A 14,731-nucleotide genomic window follows, 5' to 3' on the forward strand; every position below is an offset into this window, starting at 1 on the left:
GAAGGAGAGAAAAGGAAGGTTGAGATTCTCAAACTCAGCTTTCTACATGCAAAACAAATCTAGACTATGCCAAAGAATATGACTTTTTTGTTTTTTTCAGGAAGGAAACATTTTATCCGGAATACCACATGAGGAAGTCCCATGGTATTATTCCCTAAGGCCAAGGTTCTCTTCTAGTCCTCTCTTTGGGGTGGGGGTGGGGGGGTCATTTTCCCGTATCTGGCCTTTTTGCCGTCAATCACAATGCAAAACTGCTTCCCATATAGTGAAAAACTCTTTTCCTAACAAGGCACAGGGCCAGAGTGGTAGAAATGGAAGGGAACTAAGAACCACTGAATTCACCCTCCCTCCTGCCTTTTGTTTATTTATTTATTTATTTTTTTGTCTTTTTGGTATTTCTTGGGCGGCTCCCGAGGCATATGGAGGTTCCCAGGCTAGGGGTCGATATCGGAGCTGTAGCCACCGACCTACACCAGAGCCACAGCAATGCAGGATCCAAGCCGTGTCTGCAACCTACACCACAGCTCATGGCAACGCCGGATCGTTAACCCACTGAGCAAGCGCAGGGACCGAACCCGCAACCTCATGGTTCCTAGTCGGATTCGTTAACCACTGCGCCACGACGGGAACTCCTCTCCTGCCTTTTGAAATAAGGAAAGTGAGGCCCAGAAAGATGAAGTGGCCTTGTTGAGTGTAGGGATGGTAAGGAGGAGAGCAAGTGGTAGAAGTTTCTAAGATCGTTAGTATATTGTTTGATGGTTTATCACACTTGCAATCTCAGAAGACCTGTGATGTAGGTCATAGTATCATATCATTTCACAGGTTACGAAACTGAGACCCAGAGAATTCTCTTGTAAGGGGCAAGGGCACATGCCTTTTCATCAGGTCAACCGCCTGTGACAAAGCATAGTGACTGCAGTGCGACCTCTGCTCTGAAGGGCTAGGCACACGAGGATGAATGACATTCCCCATGTGCTCACATCCATTAGGAGAAGACTGTTCGACTCCCGTTAGGCCACCCATAGGGTATCCTAATGCTGTCAAAAAGTTACCTGAACCCTAGAGTGTCTGAGTCCCACATAGCCATTCACCTCCCTCCTAACCATGGCTGTGTGGCAACTTAAGAAAGGAGGGGCCAGTTCTTCTGCAGAGGAAGCTACATTTAAAACTGCACAACACTGAGAGTCTCTGAAATGAGAAAAGTAATAAATTAAGGTTGGCTCAAGATAGAGAGGCATTTGGAGTTCAACTGGGAATAGAGGTAAGGTGGGGGTGGACTAAGATCATACACAGATCTTTTTTTTTATTTTGTCTTTTTGTCATTTCTTGGGCCACTTCCCACGGCATATGGGGGTTCCCAGGCTAGGGGCTGAATTGGAGCTGTAGCCACCGGCCTATGCCACAGCCACAGCCACAGCCACAGCAACGCGGGATCTGAGCCGCATCTGCAACCTACACCACAGCTCACGGCAACACCGGATCCTTAACCCACTGAGCAAGGGCAGGGATCGAACCCGAAACCTCATGGTTCCTAGTCGGATTCGTTAACCACTGAGCCATGACGGGAACTCCCCGTACACTGATCTTGTGCTGATCTCTGCTCCTCTTTGTGACTAGTACCCACCACCATGGCCCTGCCTTTTCAGGGCAACACTGATGAGCGTACACTCTTCTTTTTCCTTTTAGTCTTGGTAAAAGAATCTGATAAACAACTAGATCATACCCTTTATGGATGGGGGGTAATCATCCGGAACCTTTATGCTTCTCAGACAAGGGTTGGCAAACCACTGCCTGTAGGCGAAATCCAGCCTGCTGCCTGTTTGTGTAGGCTCATGAGTCTAGAAGAGTTATTACATTTTTAAATGGTTGAAAAAAAATCAAAAGAAGAAGAATATTTCATGCCATGAGAATACAATATTAAATTTAAATTTCAATGGCAATAAATTTACTGGAACAGCTGTCCCTTTTCTCATTTACATCTTGTTTATGGCTGCTTTCGTGCTACAACAATGGAACTTAGTGTTTGCAATAGAGACTTTATGGTCCTCAGAACTTAGAGTATTTGCTCTTCAGCCCTTAGAAAATCTTTGCCAACCCTTGTCTTAGAGCTTTAATCGTACTGTATGAGAATGGCTTTGATCACATCCATCCCCTGAGCTAGACTTTGAACTTATAAAAGCCTCGACTTTGCTTAGAATGAGACTACACTCCTGGTTGGTACTCTGCAAATGTAGGATGAAAAGGAGAATGAATGCGTGCTCTAGGCTCCGGCAAGTCAGGTCCACGTTCTGGGCCTCAATTTCCCCTTTGGTGAAAGGAGAGAATTGGCTAGGGTGAACTTGGTCCCTTCTAGCTCCAACATTCTATATTTTATATTAAGGTTACTGTAGCCAAAAAATCAATATATCATGTTTAACTCATTAAATCTTACTTCTCCCAACTTTGGGTTCTCCCTCAGTGACCTTCTGACTGTTGGTTGGTTTCCCAGGTCTGTCGGGATCATGAAAGGAATGCTCTTACCAGCTAACTCTGGAGGAGCGGATGTCAGCATGTGTGGTGTGTGCACGGCATGTACGGTGAAAATTCGTTATAAATCAACAGCTTCCTTTCTTCAAGTCTGCTTGTCTTGTGTGAGTCTATAGACGTAAACAATTTTCTCAGGTGTGGTCACAATTAAGAATCTGAATATGTGCAGTCCAGGGACCATGCTCTGGATCTACAGCCACCTCCTCACTGCCTTCAAGAGGCATCCATGTAGTAGGTCCAGAAAACAGACATCTGCCCTCATTTGGAAAGTGTCACTGCTTAGAAAAACTGACTACTCGAAAAGCCCTCCTCTAAACTTCACAAGTGCACAGGGCCATGCCCTCAGGAGGTGTCTGGTGGACACCTTCATGGCGCAAGGTTAGGGCCTGGTGTGTTATCAATGTGATTTTTGATTTAAATCATTATCCTGCACTGTTTCCTCCCCAAGAGTCATGGCCTCTCCCTCGCCCCATCGTTGTCAAGGGGACAGAATCTTAGCATTGAGGCACACATAACATGAAGACATAGGCTCACCTGTCATTGGGGCCCAATGAAGCCTTTCTGAGCTGGAATCAAGACCAACCCTCATGCATTAGGTAAACTTTGTCTTCTGGATGCTTCTCTTTCCTTTTTTATCCCTCCCCCCAGATTTCTAACACTGTCCACTGATTATCCTGAGCCTCTCCTAGGAGGCAACCAGCATGTGAAACGCTCAAGGTTTCAGTTCAGTATCTCCGTTCCCTTTCCCTTCTAGACCAGTAGTGAGGTAGAGTGGAAAAAGGCAGAGCCCTTAGAATCAAATTAGTCTGAGACCTGGTTCCTCCACTCATTGGTGGAGCTTCAGTTCCTATTATCTGCTAAACAGAGATAAAACGTATCATCTACATCCAGTAATCACCCAGAATCCCTTACTGGCAAAGACTATTCACTATTTATTCTTCTTTTTATCTCACACTCCTCAGTATATATAACATGCACCAAATATTCCACATTTGCCTCATATAAGCAAAATGGAGCTGACATAAAGTATAATGTGCATCATCATGAAACGTGGAGTATTTGAGCTAAAAAGAACTCAAAGCCCTATCTGGTTCAGTATCAGCAAATGAGAGGGGCCCCACCTCCCACCTTTGTGCTAAGTGGACAGAAACATTCAATATGTTCTTTCTAGCGGAGTGTGTTTCCTAACCTGAGCTTCATAATCTTCAAAAAAGTTCTTTGGGAGGCCATTACCATTCAACTAAATTATCACCAGAGGAAGAAAAACCTACATACTCTTCTAAGTTCAACTTCCATCTTGGAAGTGATGAAAACTAGATCTAGAGAAATATAAGTTGGCCAGTCATAGAACAAATTGCCTGTTGAGTTGAAACTAGAACATAGGTCTCCAGATTCTTTTTTCTTTTTTGGTGTTTTAGGGCCACACCTGAGGCATATGCAAGTTCCCAGGCTAGGGGTCTAATCAGAGCTACAGCTGCTGGCCTACACCACAGCCACAGCAACACCAGATCCAAGCTGCATCTGTGACCTTACACCACAGCTCATGGCAACGACGGATCCTTAACCCACTGAGCAAGGCCAGGGATCAAACCCTCATCCTCATGGATACTGGTCAGGTTCATTATCACTGAGCCACTACGGGAACTCCTATCTCCAAATTCTTTATCCAGTGCTCTGTCCACTGCATATCACTTGCGTTCTAACAGAAGTCTCAGTCTTCAAACAAAGGAGTGAGTACTGGGGAAAAGTTCTAGCAAGGACACATGCTTTGTTTTGCTTTGTTTCCTTTGGTTTTGTCTTCTTTTGTCTTGTCTTTGTATTTTAGAGATGGGAGGACAACTCAGGAGGCAAGTGAATTATTCAATACACTTTCACTGATGGCCAAGACCAGGCAAAGGTGCAGAGAGACAAAGGTCCCCAGAAAGCCAGTTAGATAAAATGAGGACTCTGCCCAGGGCTTATAAACCCATAAACAAACAGTGAGAAAAAAAATAGGCTGATAAGTGAGCTAACAGAAATACCCTTATCTCTGTTAAGGATCATGGAGCTTGACCACTCAATAGCCAGAAAAATCTAGGAAGGCTTAACTGAGGAAGTAATTTCTGAGCTGATTCTTCTTAAGAGTCGACATACTCCAAAGCAAAGAAGGGAAGGGATGTTCTATCAGAGGGAACGCGAATGCAAAGGCAGGGGCTGAAAAGAGGCCTTTCAGGCAGGGAGACTCGCAAAAACTCTGCACAGAAGAAGTATTAGATGCGGTGAACTGGGGAAGAGAAAGGAGGGGAATAGGGCAGTGTCAGAAGAGGGATCTGGAAAGATAAGCAACAGCAGCTTGTTTTGGAAAAGTCCACAAAGGCCGATTAGATAGATAGACAGAGAAACAGATGTTAGAATTATGACAGAATGACAGAATGATCCACAGCTCTTCTTTTTTGTTTTTTTGGTTTTTTTTTTTTTTTTTTTTTTTTTTTTTTTGCTTTTTAGGCCTGTACTCGCAGCATATGGAGGTTCCCAGGCTAGGAGTCGAATCGGAGCTACAGCTGCTGGCCTACACCACAGCCACAGCAACTCAGGATCCAAGCTGCATCTGTGAACTACACCACAGTTCATGGCAACACCGGATCCTTAACTCACTGAGCGAGGCCAAGGATTGAACCCACAGCCTCATGGTTACTAGTTGGATTCATTTCCACTGAACTCCCAAAACTTTTCAAAGGAAGTGCAGGGGAGCTCAGAGAAGGGAAAGATAATTTTCCACTAGGGATTAGAAACTATATCACTGATTAGTCAGGCAGGGTTCAAATAGATTCTTTTAGAATTCAAGTAGAAGCCAAAGGTCTGCAATATACTTACCTACCCAATTGTGTTCTTTTTGGATCATACCTTTAGCTTAATGAACCAGATCCTACACCTCAACACACTGCCCCCTGAGGTGCCCATTCCTATTAGGTAACATGCTATCTGTTTTGTTCACCACTCTATCACCAGCGTCTAGAACAAGGCCTGGCACCTAGTAGGTGCCAAATAAATATTTGTGGAATCAGTCTTTTTTAAGGGCCACACTTGCCGCATATGGAGGTTCCCAGGCCAGGTGTCGAATCGGAGCTACAGCTGCCGGACTACGTCATAGCCACAGCAGCACCAGATCCGAGCCACACCACAGCTGCAACCCACACCACAGCTCACAGCAACGCCGGATCCTTTAACACACTCAGCAAGGCCAGGGATCAAACCCGAGTCCTCATGGATGCTAGTCAGGTTCGTTACCACTGAGCCACAATGGGAACTTCTGGAATCGGTCTTTTAAATGATGTATTTTTACCATGGCAACCACATCATCTAGGCATTTGCAGAGTGTCTTTAAAATGTCCTGTCCCTTACTTGCCATCAGTACAACTGTATCTGTCCTGCACCTGGAGTTCTGACTCAGAAAACATGGTAGGAAGAGTGCCCATTGCGGCTCTCCAGCCGGTTAAGAACGGTTTGATCTCTGGCCTTTCTCAGTGGGTTAAGGATCTAGTGTTGCTGCAGGTTGCAGTGTAGGCCACCGATGTGGCTCGGATCCAGCATTGCAGTGGCTGTGGCGTGGACCAGCAGCTGCAGCTCCAATTTTACCCCTAGCTTGGGAACTTCCATATGCTGCAGGTGCGGCCCTAAAAAGAAAAAAAAAAATTAAGGAAAAGAAAATATGGTAGTAGAACCCATAGACATGACACAAGAAAACTTTATTTTCATTTTCAAAAACAGGAGTTCTCGCTGTGGCACAGTGGGTTAATGATCAGGCTTGTCTCTGTGGAGGCACGGGTTTGATCCCTGGCCTGGGGAAGTGGGTTAATGATCCAGTGTTGCCGCAGCTATGGTGTGGGTCAAAGCTCCAGCGTGGACTTGATTTCTGGCCTGGGAACTTCCATATGCCATGGGGGTGGCCAAAAAAGAAAAACAAAACAGAACTCTCCCTATGCTAGCTGGAGTGTTTGGGAGGGAGGTGGGAAGAGAATGTGGTTTTATGGAGAGCACACCATTTCTGGGCTGGAGGCCGCGGCCACTCCCTCTGTATGGTTGCCTGCTCATGTGGTCTCAGACCAGGACAGCCCCTCTGTCTTGTTCTTTGCTCACTGAATACACAGGCCTTAGGAGCCTTGAATGAACGTGGGATGAATTAGCATCTTGGAAAGGATGTCTTTGGGTGCTTGTGGTCTTGTTTGGGTCTTTCCAAACAAGTTCCTGGCTCCTCTGCTGGGAGAGGAAAGCTTCCACATTTGCAAAGATGAAAGATGATGCCGTTTCACAAACTGAGCATCTGCTGACACTCCCTGGAATGTAACTTTTAATGTGTTTGATTATCACGGTCAAGTGGATCATCAGTGAAAATCATTATCTACTGTATATGTTTTTCCTTTTTCGGGGGAGTTTAGTTTTAGGTGCAGATGTCAAAATTATTAAGGTGCAGATAGATTTTTCTTTGAGTTGAGGAAGAGGCTTGTATTATATTCTGCTTTTCACAGCCTGTCTCTTTCTCTCCTTGAAAAGTTTGAATCCCTGCTATATTTAGAAAACAGTAGAGAAGGCTGCCTCTCTCAATGGTTTTACCATCCTCCCATTTGCTCAATATTAAAACTTTTAGAATTATCTCCTCCACTCTCTCACCCCTCCATTCTCAAGTCCTCTTAATTCTGCCCCCTCATTATTCTCACATGCATCCCCTCTTGTCCGACACCTTAACTGAGGTTCCCAGTCTGAGTCATTCTCACGGCCTCTTACCTGATCTCCCAACCTCCAAGGTCTCCGAATGAGACCAGCTTCCTAAACCACAAATAAACTATGACAATTTCCTCCTCTCAAGCCATGGGCAGCTCCTCATTGCAAGGGAATAAAACACAAATTCCTTGGCATATTCAAGACCATGTTGAATTTTGACAATGCTCCATCAGCCTACCTTTGGAAATGAAAAATGAATAGAAGAAAAATTTATACAGTAACCTGGATATATTACATAAAAAGTGTTGTCCAAAAATCCAACGCCAGAGTTCCCATTGTGTCTCAGTGGTAATAAACTCAACCAGTATCCGTGAAGATATGGATTTGATCCCTGGCCACACTCAGTGGGTTAAGGATCCAGCATTGCCAGGAGCTATGTTGCAGGTCAAAGACGTGGCTTCATTCTGGCATTGCTGTGGCTGTGGTGTAGGCTTGCAGCTGCAGCTCTGATTCAATCCCTAGCTTGGGAACTTCCATGTGCCACAGGTGCAGCCCTTAAAATTTTTTTTAAAAGTTAGAAAAAAACCAAAATCCATTGCAAATATGTGTCTATATATGTGTGCATATATAGACACATATAGATGGATAGATAGATATGTATATATACACACAGTGTTAGAGAGGTTATTTGGGATTCTAGGCAAGTCCACAAATGTCTGTTCACTGTGTAATTGTAGACAAACTATTGTGAGTGTGCTATTAAAACAGATTACTCAGCAATTCCAAAAAATTAAACAGGAAAACCACTGAAATTAAAAATTTTTATTTCTTTATTTATTTTTGCTTTTTAGGGCCACACCCGTGGCATATGGAGGTTCCCAGGCTAGGGACTGAAACAGAGTTACAGCTGCTGGCCTACACCACAGCCACAGCAATGCCAGATCTGAGCCACGTTTGCAACCTACACCACAGCTCATGGCAACATTGGATCCTTGACCCACTGAGAGAGGCCGGGGATCAAACCTGCAACCTCATGGTTCCTAGTCAGATTTGTTTCTGCTGCACCACAATGGGAATTGCTAAAAGTATTTTTAAGAACTATAGCTTAACTACTGGCCCTGGAGGTGACAAGATGGACAGACAGATCCATTTGTCTTGAGACCTAACATTTACTACATATTTACAATATACCAGGTCACGTGTTAAGACCCTTGCAATTACTAGGGTTACAATATTTGTTCTTACAACAACCTTATACAATAGATATTATTATCTTCTCCATTTAGCATACAAAGGAAACTGAGGCACAGGGAAGTTAAATGATTTGCCCAAGGTCACACAGAGAATTAGGATTTGAATTGAGGCAGCTTGGTTCCAAAGTTCTTGCCCTACGTGACAGCCCCAGATTAAGAGCCACTGGAGAGTTACTGGGAAGAGTCAGGGCCAGCTCACAGGGGAGGATCACAGCAAACATCTAAAACCATCAGCAAGAGACTGGCTGGGGACAAGGCTGGGTATTCAGAATTGGGGATTGAGGATACAGTATTTCGTTGAAGCCATTTTGACGCTAGGGATATTTTGGCACTGATGCTTAATTCATTCGAATAAAAAGAAAAGTATTCAGTTTTCAAGTTTTAAAAAACCATCAAGTACTCTGTGCAGAGGAAACTCAGTCTAATGTTAGGATGAAGTGAGAGTCAGATGGGGGATTCAAGATGGCGCTGAAGTCAGATGTGGTGGGAGATGGAGCTTAAAAATTAGGGTAAGGTTGTTAAACACATTATCTCTTCATTTTAAAAAAGGGACGGGTTTGATATTTAGAATGTCCACAGCTTCAGAATGGGCTAAACAAAATGTTCTGTTTCAAAGAGTGCCTTGCAGGAGGAAGAAGCTGAGCGGTGAGTGCTAACCACAGCCTGCCTTGGGCAGAAGCAGAAGGAAGCCTCAGGCCAAGTGATGGGAGGAACGCTGTTTTCTGTTCTGCTTGTCAGAAGGGCCAAAGAATCAAAACGCCACTTTTGCAATGGATGAGTTTACAAAATTACAGGAAGTGTGACATTTTAGAAGACAAGACATATTTTTGAAACATCTTCATTCGGTATCTTTTTGGGGTTTGGTGGGGGTTTTTTTGGCCAAGCCCATGCCATACAGGAGTCCTGGGCCAAGGATCAAACCTGTGTCATAGCAGTGACAACGCCAGATTTTTAACTGCTAGCCACCAGGGAACTGCTATGTGACATATTTTTGCTTTGGAGTATTTCCCTCCTGAAAACTGAGATTATCTGATGAAGTGGCATCACCTCTGCTATTCTTATGGATCAAGACAAATAGACTATGGTGAAAAAACTGGAATATAGAACCAGGTTCAAATCCAGGTTCCATCACTTGCCAGCTGTGTGTCTTCAGGCAAATCTCAATCTCTCTCTATCTCTCTTTTTTTTTTGGCTTTCTAGGGCTGCACCTGTGGCATATGGAAGTTCCCAGGCTAGGCACTGAACTGGAGCTGCAGCTGCTGGCCTAGGCCACAGCCACAGCAACTCCAGGATCTCAGCTGCATCTGTGACCTACACCATAGCTCACAGCAATGCTAGATCCCTGACCCACTGATCAAGGTCAGGGATCAAACCCACATCTTCGGATACTAGTTGGATTGTTCCCACTGGGCCCCAAAGGAACTCCCGCTCAATCTCTTTGAAACCTGTGTGTCTTCAGGCAAATCTCAGTCTCTCTGAATCTTAGTTCCTTCATTGATGAAAACCCTAAGTCTCAGGGTTGTGGGCCTTAAATTGTGCCTCAGCTAATCAGCATTCAGTAAGTAGTCATCAAATGGCAAGAGTGGTTAGTGGGGTTAGAGTCGAGTCTGTGTTTTACTTTTAAATTTTCATGAGTATATATTGTGCTTATATTAGAAACAAAAACTATAAACATTCTTTTTAAAAAGAACAGGCACATATGTGTGTGTGTGTGTGTGTGTGTGTGTGTGTGTGTGTGTGTATAACTGAATCACGTTGCTGTATACCTGAAACTAACACAACATTGTAAATCAACTAGACTTCAATAATAAATAAATAAACAAACGTTGTAAAAGCTCAGGCATAATTTCTCATATTTTCGCATTTGTTCTCCCCCCCTTTGTCTCCTTCATGTCTCTTTCTGCTGTACAAAACTTGGGTCCTCTCTACACAGCGACATTCAGAGGACTCTCCAGGCTGCTGGTATTCTGTGTGCCCCAGCAGGGCTTTGGGGGGTCAGCGCACTGCTCCCAGGCCTGCAGCACTTACATGAGGCTGAGATCAGTGGTAGCTCAGAGCCCACAGGGAGCTCCCTTCTCTCCATTATGTATCGATCCCATCCCGCCGCTCCCTCATCTGCCACTCAGTGGGATGCTCCCTGCTGCCCCCAGTCCTCAGAGAGCTCTATTTTTTTTCCTCCTTCTAGTTCCATTTATTCAGCCTCAAGGCCTGGAGGCGCTGACATCAGCTGCAGCAGTGGAGCCTGCAGTTGGTCTCTGAAAACCAGGGAGAGTGTGGGCAAGTGTCACTGAACAAGGCAAAATGCTGGTGGGAAACTGGCCTCTAGTCTTGAAGCTTCCTCTGGTTCTCTACTTTTCCTTTATAATTTTAGGTATGTGGGTCCCAGATCTCCAATTTGCCTTCCGGAGCTGTCTTAGCAATAAGAGAAAAGATGGATGTAGGGATGTGAGGCTGAGTTACACCGGCCCCTGAAGCATCCCAGCATCCAGAGGCATAGCCAAGGGCTCTGTCACACTGAAGATATCTTGTCTAGGAGTTCCCTTGTGGTGCAATGGGTTAAGGATCTGGTGTTGCCACTGTCGTGGCTCAAGTGGCTGCTGTGGTGCAGGTTTGACCCTTGGTCTGGGAACTTCGACACGCCACGGGCACAACTGAAAAGATACCCAGTCTGCCCACCCTCTCACACAAAGGCCTCAGGGCTGCGGAAGAGCCAAAGGGGCAGGATATTCCTGACTGTGTGACTTCTGGGAGCACAAGGTGTGGTTCGTCAGCTCCCTCTCAAATCCACTCCTGCTAACATGTTCCTTTCTCTGCAAACATGACTGCCCTTTGCCCAGATGCCTAAGTCAGAAATCGAGGTGTCATCCTGGACCACATCCCCTCCTTCACATCCCACATCAAATTATCCATGCAACCCTACTCACTCCTTCAAAATGGTCCTTCAAGCCATCCACTTCTCTCCACTTCCACTGCTACCAGCCAGCAGACACAGCCATGCTCTCCCGCCTCTAAAAGGTATTCTCCAACAGGACAGTTGTTTGAATGCCAGGTAGCCCCAGATGAAAGCTAGAGAGGATAAGGAACACTCAGAGGTCACACAGGAAGTAAGTGACCCATCCAGAGGAGGATCGAGGCTTCCGGGTCCCAAGTCCAGCACTGCTCTGGACACCACCCGTCTCTACTTGTTCGCTCGTTCACTCTGTTGGATTGAGACCCTGCTCAGTTCCAGACACAGTGCTGAAGCGATAACTGTCTCCCTCTGGGGGTGACTCCTCATGTTGGATTGTGGCCTTCTGCCTGTTAACTAATGTCCCCTCGTTCCTGCCTGTTCTCAGTGGCAGACAGGGTAGGGCATCCCTCAGGCCCCTGCCAGTCCTCACACTCCAGCACGTCACACGTTGGTTCTGCACGGTCTACTACTCACAAATAGCTTCTGAGCTAGAAGTTATACACATTGAGGCACTTTGGAGGAAAGGACTCTTCTCTACTCTGCCCAATTTATAATCTACGTGAGAAAGGGGAACACGAAAGTTAATCTCGTTCAGTTTTCATTCCTATCACATTCCATAACTTCTTAGGAACTCAAAGCTTAGAGCATGAGAGGGTCCACCGTGTACCCAGGATTCCCAATGATTCATCTCATGCATGTTAATGAAGGGGTGCTATGTGCCAGCCCAGTAACAGGTGCTGGGAGCACATCACTGTATTACACAGACTGATACCCTGCCTGAGCAGACCTTATAAACTAATGGAATTTGACCTAACTTATTCCTTAGTTTCCTTTTAAGAATATTCGCTTCTAGATGCCATCTTCATAAAAATTAATACAAGATTACAACACAATTAATACAAAATCAATACGATTAACTTTTAATTAATACGAGATTATAGAATCATAGATTCTAGGAGACATAAAAGAGATATTCATTTAGTCCAGTGCCTTTCTGCCCCGAGCCAAGGTTCAATCTCTTTTACAATATCCCTGTCAAGTGATCACGTGGCCCCTCTTTGGACACCTCCAATAACAGGGAATTCACGGCCTCCAAGGTGACCCATTCTATTTCTAAACAGCAGACGAAGTTAGAGTGTTCTTCCCTATGTTGAACCAGAATCAGTTTCCCTAAAACTCATACTATGTTCTGCCCTCTGGGTCTACACAGGTCAAGACAGTCTTTTCTGCTCCCAGTTGGCCCTCGGTCCCTCGGCTGTGGTTATTAGGTCTCTGAAGCGTTCTCTTCTCCAGATCAAACATCTCCACTTGATCCCATCTTTCTCCCTACACACGGTTTCCAGCTCCTTCTCTAGTCAAATGACCAACAGAGCTCCTCTCTTCCACTCCCTGGAAACATGAAAAGAATCTTCACATAAACAATGTTATTCTCCTTGGAGTTCCCTAGTGGCCTAGAGGTTAAGGATGCAGCATCGTCACCGCTGTGGCTTGGGTTCAATCCCTGGCCTGGGAACTTTTGTATGCCATAGGCGTGGTCAAAACCAGAAAACAAGCCCCCCCCCCAATATTATTCTCCTTGATTCTCCCATATTAAGCTTAGAGACCATGCGATCATAGAGCAGACTTCTCCCACCCTTGCAACACTCCACCATATAAATAGCTCTGTGCACAGTGTTAAAACAAGTAGGTCAACTTTATTATCCACAAACTAGAGCTAACCTCCAGGGTTGTTGTCAGTATGTGAAGAGATATGAATCTTGAGTTAAATACTTCAGCAAGTGTTGATTGAACACCCATCATATACTGGACACTGGGCTGGGCTCCGGCTAAGGTACAATCCTGAAGAAGACAGAAAAGACCTCTACCCTTAAGGGGCTTATGGCCTAGAGCCTGAGTTTAAGCAGTACTGCAAGGGTCATAGAGTTTGAACTGAAGCCCTGGGGCCCCCCATCACCTAGGCTGGAAGCTCAAAAATGGTCCCCACTGTTAACAAGTATCATCACGATAAACAAATATATAATCAAATTAATGCCAATTAAGCCTTGAGGTGGTATCATTTCCTTATGGTAATAATGCTTCTAGAAGCAGAAGAAAGACCAAAGTGGTATTTCATATGAATAATAACCATTATATCACAGGTTGTCTCATTTCCTCCTCCTCTTATTTCCCATAAATCAAGAAGTTTTATAGTAAATGAGCTGGGTTACTTTCCACACAGTGGCTGTTTCTTCAAATCAGGGTTACTTTTCTAACGTGGTTAAACTGAATGAGAAACCCTAGAACAGAACAGCAGCCTCACTGAGGCATTTATAGGAACACTGCCAGCCCCACCTCCCCCAGCTATCTGCTAGGGCAGTTATCTTGGTAAATTCGCCTTCAGCCACCATCTTTTCCAAAAGGCTACGGAGCAGTAGATGGGCTGCTGACATCAAGGAGACTTTCAGCTTTTACAAAAGCTGTGTCTTGGCTTCCTTGTCATTCCACATCCCAGTCTCTTAAGTGTTCGGTCAAGGAACTGATAGAAATGGAAGAGTTATTTACTGTAAAACACGCAGCCTCTTTGCCCAGTTGAAACCACTGATCTTCCTGTTTCTCTGTTAGCGTCAGATAATCCACCATCTTGGGTGGGGTGTGCATGAAACCACCACCTTGCTAGGCGAGGGGAGTGACCACAGAATGTCATCATCTATGTCAGAAGAGGAGAGAATATTTAGCAGGAAGGACTTCACATTTGCATATCTGAGAAGATGCTCCTTGTCCACCACGCTGCTGGAGAAAACCTTAAGATTGCTTTCATTAAGCTTTGTCCATCGACCTTACATTCTGACAAGATTTTCAAATGCTATCCATGTCTTGGTGTATTAATCACGATAATATTTGTGGAGTTCCCATCGTGGTGCAGTGGAAACGAATCTGACTAGGAACCATGAGGTGGCAGGTTCGATCCCTGGCCTCGCTCAGTGGGCTAAGGATCCAGCATTGTCATGAGCTGTGGTGCAGGTCCCAGACGCTGCTGTGGCTCTGGCACAGGCTGGCAGCTGTACCTCCGATTGGACCCCTAGCCTGGGAACCTCCATATGCCACAGGTGTGGCCCTAAAAGGACAAAAGACAAAAAAAAAAAAAAATCATGATAATATTTGTAATGGCTAGAATTTATTATCTACAATTAGCCTGACATCGTACCACACATGACAAACGTTATCTCAGTTAATCCTTACACTAATCCTCTAAAGTCAGCATTATTCTCTTTTTTTTTCCATAAGGAAACTGGTTCAGAGAGGGCAAGAGGTTTGCTCAGGGTGA

The sequence above is a fragment of the Sus scrofa genome, chromosome 9 (genome assembly GCF_000003025.6).
Source record: "Sus scrofa isolate TJ Tabasco breed Duroc chromosome 9, Sscrofa11.1, whole genome shotgun sequence".
In the NCBI taxonomy this organism is placed as follows: Eukaryota; Metazoa; Chordata; class Mammalia; order Artiodactyla; family Suidae; genus Sus; species Sus scrofa.